Source organism: Leptonychotes weddellii, chromosome 14, assembly GCF_054177405.1.
Source record: "Leptonychotes weddellii isolate Sample4059 chromosome 14, ASM5417740v2, whole genome shotgun sequence".
Taxonomy (NCBI): domain Eukaryota; kingdom Metazoa; phylum Chordata; class Mammalia; order Carnivora; family Phocidae; genus Leptonychotes; species Leptonychotes weddellii.
In genome coordinates this window covers 43,792,816-43,802,179 of record NC_138382.1, presented here as the reverse complement: position 1 = coordinate 43,802,179, position 9,364 = coordinate 43,792,816, and the positions used below count along the sequence as shown (strand labels likewise).

The 9,364-nt window shown below is 39.1% G+C and overlaps 1 long non-coding RNA gene across 1 annotated transcript in view; it reads left to right on the top strand.

Annotated features, from left to right (window-relative positions):
* Positions 1 to 9,364, top strand: part of LOC145717038 (uncharacterized) — a 453,314-nt gene that overhangs the window by 195,724 nt on the left and 248,226 nt on the right. Inside the window, exon 2 of the long non-coding RNA XR_014140018.1 lies at positions 3,012 to 3,109. This is a non-coding gene — a long non-coding RNA (uncharacterized LOC145717038). The remainder of the gene's footprint in view (positions 1 to 3,011; positions 3,110 to 9,364) is intronic.

Here is a 9,364-nt window from a genome sequence, read left to right as displayed (position 1 = left end):
GCCTGGGTGGCTCAGTCGGTTAAGCGTCTGCCTTCGGCTCAGGTCATGATCCCAGGGTCCTGGGATCGAGCCCCACATCGGGCTCCCTGCTCCGCGGGAAGCCTGCTTCTCCCTCTCCCACTCCCCCTACTTGTGTTCCCTCTCTCGCTGTGTCTCTCTCTGTCAAATAAATAAATAAAATCTTTAAAAAAAAAAAAAGAAAGTTTATGATTATTAAATAGATGAATATATGTTAAGATGATGGCACAATGTAAGAACTCAGTAAATATTATCACTCTTTTTATTAATGTAAATTGTGGTAACCACACCTGTTTCATAGGCCTTTTTGGATATTAAATAATACAATAAATGGAAAGTATCTCAAAGAATGTTAGGTTCTTCATTCTTTCTCTTTTCCCCTTTCTCTACCCTCCTCACTTCCAACTTAAAAATAAAACATACATTCTGTAACACAGACAGTCAGGAAAACAGAAACTACACCTCTTTTGTTTTTGGTTTTTTTTTAAGATTTATTTATTTATTTATTTATTTTTTAAGATTTATGTATTTGTTAGAGAGTGAGAAAGAGAGCGCTTATGCACACGCAAGTAGAGGCAGGGGCCGGGGCAGAGGGAGACAGTCTTTAAGTAGACTCCTCACTGAGCACAGAGCCCCAAAGTGGTTCTTGATTCCAAAACCCATAAGATCATGACCTGAGCCGAAACCAGGAGTCGGAAGCTTAATGGACTGAGCCACCCAGGCGCCCCAACACCTGTTTTTTGTTTTTTTTTTTTAAGGTTTTATTTATTTATTTGAGAGAAAGAGCATGAGCCGGGGGGAGGGGCAGAAAGAGAGGGAGAAGCAGACTCCCAGCGGAGCAGGGAGCCAGACAAGGGGCTCAATCCCAGGACTCTGGGATCATGACCTGAGCCAGACAGACACTTAACTGACTGAGCCACTAAGGCACCCAACACCTGTTGTTTTTTAGCAAAGAAAAAAGTAATATAAAGAATAGTTTGGGTAGCTGCTGGAGAACAGGAACAGGCAAAGGGAGGCCCTGAGGTTATACAGAGATGTGGCCACAGGAAGCAGCTCCACCCTTAGGGCTTGGGAAATCAAAGAAAGAATCTGGCTATGAGGAGCCTGGGAGAGGGACCCTGCAATTCTAAGAGCCACCCTTGGAGGTGGTGCTTAGCAGCCAGTGTTGGGATCTGAGGAGCTCCAGTGGAGAGCTGTAGGCAGCTCAAACTCAGGAACTCTCAGGAGGACAAGCCAGCAGCCCAAGGCTGACATCTCTCAGATGACAGAATGAACTGGTTCCGGAAGGGCCCAAAAATCTATAGAGAGAAACTGATTTCTGCTAACACAGTAAAAGGATGATTCCTAAGACAATACTGACAGCCAATGAACATGAAGGAGTAAGTCCTTTTTCCCCTTTCTCCTGCCCCTCAATGTCTCTCCAGTGGCCCCTATTACAGAACCTAACAAGAAGTCAGCTGGCAAAAAAGAAACGGGGTGTGCAGAGACCGAGCCCCAAAATCTCAATGCAGAATACAGAAGCTGGTTTGAGGGCTAGAAGATAGTAGCTTAAAAACAGAATTCTTTTTTTTTTTTTTTTAAAGATTTTATTTATTTGTTTGACACAGAGAGAGAGGAATCACAAGTAGGCAGAGTGGCAGGCAGAGGGAGATCCCAGGACCCTGGGATCATGACCTGAGCCAAAGGCAGACACTACACTGACTGAGCCACCCAGGTGCCCCCAAAACAGACAGAATTTTTACCTGGACTCTATTGAGAGGGAAATTAGAGCGGCCCTCTTTGTTTAAAGTCTGTACCTGAAGTGAACCTATTAAGAGGACTTGAGATGTCGATATTATTTGGTAAACCCAGCGGACTCATTTTCATATCTAGTTTTCAGGAAGAGAGACTCACTTGTACCATCCAGTACAACTGTAATTACTGTTTTTGCAGAACTTGAAATCCGGAAGCCGCCAGGAGAGTGAAGCAACAGAATGTGTTCTAAAGTGACTAATTTAAAATTGATCACTCTGACATGCCTCCTTAAGCTTGAGATGTTTCACACAATCAGGTTTTCAGTGTTTTCATTAGTGTGATTTGCATAACCAAGATTTTATTTAACTTTTTTTGTGGAGGATTCTATTGTAATGAAACCAACATAGCTATTAAAGGGATAGACTTGGGCTGATGAATAAATGTGATTTCATTGTATTCTGTGTGATTGCAGTGTAATTTTTTGCAATAAATTTGACTTCTAAGGTATGTGTGTGTGAGAGAGAGACAGAGAGAGTGAGAGAGAAAGCTAAAAATAACAACCATTAAAATTGCTAAATTTTTGCAAGAGGGCATACCTGGGAAATTTATGAATGAGTTTCAGTTTGCAAAATTGTCAAGGCTAGAATATGAATATATATATATAATCATTATATATGAAATTATGTTTTTCATAATAATTAAAGTGATTAAAGGCAATGAGTAAATATGTTTCAAAATCATATGATGGTTTTATTTTATGTATTCATCTTTTAGAAGGACATCTATAAGCATCCTAAGAAGAAAAAAGTCCTAATATTCAATTTTTTTTCTTTCTCTGACATACTTGCTACAACTTGTTGGCTCTCAGACTTTCTTTCTTCTACATGCTATATATTGATAGTTAGATCATTGGTTTTGAAACAGATGACTGAAAATACTCATTTTGATGTAGAAATTGTCTTATACCCTAATTGTTATTTTCTAATATCTATTTAAAAATGCCCATTGACTTACAAAAACAAATATAATGAAATTCATTTTCTGAAAATACAAGCAATAGTGTCATCAGGGATGGATACATCAGATGGGATTGTGGATCTGTAGCCTGGAAATACATATGTGATTTTTTTTTTTTTTTTTTGAGAATTAGAGCAAAAGCAGTCAGATGGAAAATAACATGAGGAATTTGAAATGAGTACTATTGGAAGGAGTTAAATTTTCTTCTATGTTCCTAAGAGTTTTTGTTTCATTTCATTTAGGGAATCTGTTCGGAGATGGTTTCAAGATGTAGAAGTCTTATATGTGAAGTATCCCAAATGAAGTTGGAACGTCGATGTTGAAATTGCTTCATGTTCTGGTAAGATGCAATGATTCTTAATATGTTGGCCTTTGGAGAATGTGATGAGGAATGTGCTTGTGTGTGTGTGTGTGTGTGTGTGTATGTATGATGTGTAAATAAAAAATTATGAAAAAAATGACAAACGTTTACAAAAACCCAATGCACAAGTTTGAGATTCAAAAACAACTTTTTTTTGGTTATTTTGCATGTAATAATCATTCTCTGGCTCCTTGGAGGAGTAGGATACAATAAGGAACTCAAATTTGTTATTATTAATTTCTCACTGTGTATACATACAATATTTACATTAGTCAGTATGTCAACGCAACGGCCCCAGAAATAGATATTATTGCCCTCACAGTACAGATGTGGAAGATGGAAGTACAGAAAAAGTAAAACCTTATCCAAGATCATGTCGCTAGTAAATGGCACAAGAGCTCCACTTTCTCCTTCCATGCTGCCCCTAGCTTTTGTGTTAGGTGAGGAGCCAAAGAAGTAATATAGGTTGAGGGAAAGACCCTCAAGTTTTAAAATGTAATTTAAAAAAGAGTTGTAATTGCCTTCCCTCAGATAGAAAACCGATGTGAAGGAATTTCCTTTCTATTATTACTACTCTTGAAAAGAGAAAGATTTCTGTAAATCATTTGAGTAGTTACTTCGATGATGGTATTACGAAGAAATTGAAAGTTACAGAAAAAGCTGACACAGGAAAATGTGTGTTATAATTTTCCCATTCACCTTTGCTGTAAAATGAAAATCTGTGGCAGGCTTCCCCTATACAAAAACCTTGTCGTGGCTGATGACATAGTTTAATGGAACTAGTACTAATTCTTTCTTTATTGCTAACGGGCATACAACTCGAATAACTTGAGTCTCATTTCCCTTTTTTTACTTATATCATGAGGTTGTAAATAAGACATAATAAATGGAAAGCACCTACAATTCTGCCTGGCACAGAATATGTATTCATTAAATAGAAGCCTTATCAAAGACCTAATGATGTAACAACTATTAAAACATAAGTCATTATTTTGTTTTAAGTCTATACATGAAGATTTGTATTTAAATAAATGTTTATATGAAAGATTCTCTCCGTTCAACATTACATAAATTTAGGCTCAAGTGTATTTTATTTGTGTAGAAGACATTTATTTGGGGCAGTTGTAGATTGCGGATTGAAAACTTCAGAATTCCAGTGCAATTAAGTGCATTCATTTATAAATGGCAGAATGCAGGCTGTTTTGTTCTAGACACTCAAAAGAACCATTAGATTTAGTTGATCTAACTATCCTACCTGAACGTTTTCAAACAAATTTCCTCTAGTGATTGCAAACCAGATAACCACTGTGTCCCTGTGAGTCAGATTTGCTTGGGTTATTCAACAGTGACTGACACCTTGGGAGGCTGTAAAGCATTCTCTGGACGGCCTTCGTGCTTACTGAGTCTTGCTTCTCTATTGGCTAACAATCAGCAGCATTTCGGTGGGAGCAGATACCATGCCTGCAGTTGAAGATTACACTTTAACTCTGTGTTGTGAAATGGAAAAAAAAAAAAAAGCCAATTTTCAATGTGAGATTCTGAGAAGAAGCCTTCAACCATCCTCAAATCCCAATGTGTTTTCACTTTTTGATGGTGCAGTAAAAGCCTATAAAATTAAAGAATGCAATGAAGATATGAGGCTAGAATCTCCAGCATAAATAGACAAAGGCTCCCCCCACAGCACCATGGGAAGGGAATCTAGGCCAGTCTTCAACTATTTTCGATTAGTTTGCATTTTGAAAACACCTGCAAAATTGTCCATGTCTCTCCTATGCTGCATTACTTTTCCATTCAGGAGTTTTGCATTTGGACAGAAGCTCCTAAACAAACAATTCCAAGTTTCCGCTTTACATCCAGCTTTGACCTGGTTTAAAAAGGTTTTGTTGTTTCTTAGGGATAGTATTTTTGTCACGTAGGGCCTCCTTTCTCTTTGCTTTTTCTCTGAAATAACCCTATATTTGCTTCATATCTTACTAACTCTAAGATAGTGAGTTACTATCCTCTTTTAATCCCAGTATTCTCCTTGTAATGTGAGGATCATAACAGTTACATTGCAGACATTTGAGGATTACAAAAGTATGTGTACATCCCCTACTACTTAGAACATCACTAATGACATTCCATTAGCTATATATGTAGATCTGCTAGGAGGTTTGATTAACATGTGAATGCCCCAGATATTCATCAACAACTTTTTGGGATCTTCCAGATTAAGGATGGAATTGATTCAAAGGATTGGGGTGACTCAAAAGGAAGCCTCAGCCTGAACTTAATGCCTCGCCAGAAAAATAAGCATTCTATTCACTAATTATCAGGCCAAGGAAAACAGACTTTTTTTTTTTTTTTTAGATTTTATTTATTTATTTATTTGAGAGAGAGAATGAGATAGAGAGAGAGAGCATGAGACGGGGGAGGGTCAGAGGGAGAAGCAGACTCCCTGCCGAGCAGGGAGCCTGATGCGGGACTCGATCCCGGGACTCCAGGATCATGACCTGAGCCGAAGGCAGTCGCTTAACCAACTGAGCCACCCAGGCGCTCCGGAAAACAGACTTTTACCTTAGGTTTGTTCGTATTACCCGTTTGGTTGTGTGCCTTTATCGTATTTGAATTTCTGGGCCATTCGTTCTCAAGCTTTGAAGTGTTCACAATAACCTGGAGAGCTTATTAAATATATAAGGTACAGGATGTTGTTGTCAGGATCTTACTTCCATAGAACAAGGTGGGGGTGGGTTCTAAAACCCACAATTTATACAATCCTGGTATATGCCATTAACTGAGGCTTATTATTTTTCTTTCTTGAAGCTTTAAGTTTTACACAATCTCATTCTGAAGTATTATTGTTGTAGGTCAAATTGAACAACTTCACTAACAGTTAAGACAGTAAGAAACAGTTGAGCTTCAATAATCATTCTCTGCACTTATTTGCCAATAGAGTGACTTTGCAAAGATTTGGATTCCATTAACATATAAGAAGTTGATAGAACAAATAAGGGTTAAGTAAATAAATACTGTCTTAGTTCATAACAGTTGGGGTTCTGATTTGGCTGATGCTTATTGAAAACCTTCTAATAACCAGTAGCTTTCATATGCATTAGTTTATCAAATCTTAATTCTAGTCCTTCTCAGTAGTTAATATCCCCATTCTACAGATTGATAAAAAGAGATTTATAGAAGTTACTGTCTCATCAAGTTCTGAAGTTAGGCAATGATAGGGCCAGGACACAATCTTGGCACCATGTCGGTGTGCAACCACTCCAGCTACTTCGTAATCCTAGAGTAATTCAGTTTTTCACTCATGAGAGGTTTTGTGTTATGGCAGCCAGCAGCATAAGCACATATGGGAACAATCAGCTTCTATTTGTTTTGTTTAAGCTTCCTAACACTTAATTCACCCTCACCTGCTGAGTTAGACTTTAAAAGGCATCAGTAGAGGGGCGCCTGGGTGGCTCAGTTGTTAAGCGTCTGCCTTCGGCTCAGGTCATGATCCCAGGGTCCTGGGATCGAGCCCCGCGTCGGGCTCCCTGCTTGGCGGGGAGCCTGCTTCTCCCTCTGCCACTCCCCCTGCTTGTGTTCCCTCTCTCGCTGTGTCCCTCTCTTCAAATAAATAAAAATCTTTAAAAAAAAAATAAATAAAATAAAAGGCATCAGTAGAGTAGGCTTATTTCATCCGCTCTGTAAACTACTCAGAAATTTTATGGGGAAAAAAAAAAGTCTCACATATCTTCTGCAAATTCTTGTTGTTTTTCACCAATGTGTTTGTTGATTTTCATCAATTCTGCTGAGTGTTTGACTATCCTTCTCAGTTAAAATGACTATGAGAGATTTTTTTCCCCAGTTCAATAGCTGGGCATATAATGATACTATGAATGAAGTTTCTGGTCTCCTTTGTGTCTAGGTTTGGCTGTGTGTCTAAATTGTAGCCAATGTAATATGAAGTACAATAATGTGTGCCACTTCTTGGTCATGTCCTTATGGGGTGGATATGCATCTTCTCCTCTAGTAACTTGGAAAATGAACGTGGAATGGGATGTTCTGCTGAACATCTTATACCATGCAGACCAGGGCAACTATCTGAAGGTGGTAGAACAACAAAAAAGGAGTCTGGCTTCCTGGCTTAATTTATAGAGCAGAACAGTCCAGGATTGTTTCTCTGCTGAATGTTGTGTGAAAGATAAATAGGCTTCACTTGTTTAGGCATTGCCATTGAGCCATTATACATGGTGGGATATACATCCTAAGGATGCATTATGTAACTGTGCGACCCATTGAATGCTTGGCATACTGTGACTCCTTTGGGACGTTAGTCATAGCCCGAAAAGAAGCACAGGGCCCTAAATAAAGAACACTGTAGTAGTTACCCACATATTATGTATCTAGACTTTGAACCATCTCACCTTGCCCCTTTTATTCTGTTCTCCTGACCACCTTCCTCCAGCCCCGTTTTTCTTTAAGTTGATCCTCTTCTAGGCCAATACATAAATGTGTTACTTTTTTAACTCTCCTTGCTATGGCATCTATCTTTCATGCATTCATAGTGTGAAGAAGGCAAGTATGAGACCATAGGAATAATGAATCCTGACTTCAGGTCCTGGCCCTGCTTGGAAACATTCAGAGTAAACTTTTTAAAAAACACATCAGGTGGGCGCCTGGGTGGCTCAGTTGGTTAAGCGACTGCCTTCGGCTCAGGTCATGATCCTGGAGTCCCGGGATCGAGTCCCGCATCGGGCTCCCTGCTCGGCGGGGGGTCTGCTTCGTCCTCTGACCCTATCCCCTCTCATGTGTTCTCTCTCTCTCATTCTCTCTCTCTCAAATAAATAAATAAAATCTTTAAAAAAAAAAAACACACATCAGGCTACCCAAATAAAACTTACCTACAGACTACATGAAGTGGACTTCTTAGATTTCTGATACCTAGGTAACAGCATCCAAATCTACACTACCTGTAAGATTTTCCTTATTGTCCCTTGCCTTTCACCCAACCCCTCATCCGGTCTATCCTCATTTACATACAGGACAAAACTAAATTTTATTTTTTCATATTTAATATGTCTCCTTGGATCTTTATTTTAGAGAACATTTTAAATCTGTGGTTATTTCCCTAGTAGCCAAAGAATGCCTTAATGTCTTATGGATGCAGTGTTCTTCTAGCTCCATAATCTAGTCTTGAGTTATTATTCAGTTACAGTTCTGCTACAGAGAATGCTCCCTACATGCCCCCTACAACGACTGGTTGTATTGACACTCAAGGACCCTGCCTGAGATCCCTTGGCTCTTTATTTTGCCCACCCTCCCACCTTTATAAAGGTTTTATTTATTTCCAGAGAGAGAGAGAGAGAGTGTGTGTGTGTGTGAGAGAGAGTACAAGGAGTGGGGAGCAGCAGGCAGAGGGAGAAGCAGGCTCCCCACTGAGCAAGGAGCCCGATGCGGGGCTCAATCCCAGGACCCCAGGATCATGATCTGAGCTGAAGGCAAACGTTTAACTGACTGAGCCACCCAGGCGCCCCTATCTTGCCCCTTAATACTACAGTTTGTGTACCTTCTGACTAGCAGAGTGCATGCTTAGTATGTGCCTCATACTTAAAATATCTCATGGTTGGGTTGTCTACTACAATGGCAGTATTACTCTCTTTATCACTCCCTTGATGCTTCTTTTTTTGAACATACTTGCTTGTACTTTCAACTCCATGGTCTACATACAATATCTCATTTAATTCCCCTAAACTACTGAGATATAGGTATAAGAACTGTATTCTAGTTACTCACTCGGCAAACATTTATTTAGCTCTTCTTTCATGCATTGTGTTTCAGGTGAAGGGAAGGAAAAGTCAGTTGCTCACTCTCTAAGGGGGAAGATCAATAAAATAAGTAAAAAACAAAAACAAAAACAACCCCACACGAAAACACACACAAAAAATAGCTTTTAAGTGTAACATTATAAAACTCAAGTCTTAGGCAAAAATACCTTTTAAGTGTAATAGTATAAAACTTAAGTTTTAGGGCTAGAGAGCAGGGGAGAAAATCACTCAGTTTTACTGGAGGAGGAAGAAGGGGCTAAGATCAAAAAATGTTTCATGGAGAGTCTACTTCATTTGAATGTGTAAATATGAGGAGACAGTCTCAGACAGATTAAATGATGTTTTCCATAATGGCACAGTTAGTTAATGGTAGAAGAGGGGCAAGGATCCATCCTCAGGTACTTCTGAAGTCCTTTCCCATGTAATCAGCATTCTTGCT